Source organism: Oratosquilla oratoria, chromosome 27 (genome assembly GCF_046742065.1).
Source record: "Oratosquilla oratoria isolate Oo_2021 chromosome 27, ASM4674206v1, whole genome shotgun sequence".
Lineage (NCBI taxonomy): Eukaryota > Metazoa > Arthropoda > Malacostraca > Stomatopoda > Squillidae > Oratosquilla > Oratosquilla oratoria.
In genome coordinates this window covers 34,041,860-34,043,035 of record NC_134803.1, presented here as the reverse complement: position 1 = coordinate 34,043,035, position 1,176 = coordinate 34,041,860, and positions in this window count along the sequence as shown.

The following is a 1,176-nucleotide window of genomic DNA, read 5'->3' as shown; positions in this document are numbered from 1 at the left end:
CCCTCCTTGTGGAGTGGTTGGTGGCTGGTTCCAGTACATGTCAAACAGCACCGGTACAATATAATACAATAATAGTAATATAATAATAATACAACACAACACGATCTACGATACAATATACAATATAAATTATAATATATAATATAATATACCAAATCATATCATGGTATATCACATTATATAATAATTAGCATCGATACATAATCAATAATAATAAGAATAAATATACGAGTTTTGAAAAATGGAAATACATATGAAAATAAATAAATGTCACCGTGATATTTTGTCACCGTGTTATGTCTGAGTTGTCCTGGGCGTCTTTCATTCCGTCCACTCCATTTCTCCCATCTCCCGGCCCGTGCTGTGTCCGGCAGTCATGTGTGATGTTTCAACTGTTCCAGTATGACACCTCAAACAGCATCGGTATAACATATGATAATAATAATAATAGTACTAATGATAATAATAATAATAATAATAATACTGTAAAAATAACATACAATATAATATATAATAATGCAATATAATTATATTACAGTATAATAACATAACATAATACTAATAATTAGTATCGATACAGAATGCATAATAATAAGAATAAAACATGATTTTTGATCAACGAAATGTCACCGTGATGTTTTGTCCTTGTATATCACGGTGACATTTATTTATTTTCATATGTATTTCCATTTTTTCAAAACTCGTATATTTATTCTTATTATTATTGATTATATATCGATGCTAATTATTATATAATATGATATACCATGATATGATTTGGTATATTATATTATATATTATAATTTATATTGTATCATAGATCGTGTTGTGTTGTATTATTATTATATTACTATTATTGTATTATATTGTACCGGTGCTGTTTGACATGTACTGGAACCAGCCACCAACCACTCCACAAGGAGGGAACGTGGGCCTGACTCACTATATACACCGCCAACTTCGACCCAGAGTAACACTCCTCTGAAGAAGCTATTATAAGCGAAACCGGTCAGGAATAAACTCGATAATCAGATAAAGACCCGTGTTTCCCCCTCCACCTTTCCCATAATTTGTCCCAAGGTCTCTCTCTCTCTATATATATATATATATATATATACTCGTATATATGTATATATTATTCTTGGACACAGGTTCTTTCGTAGACAATTTTGATTG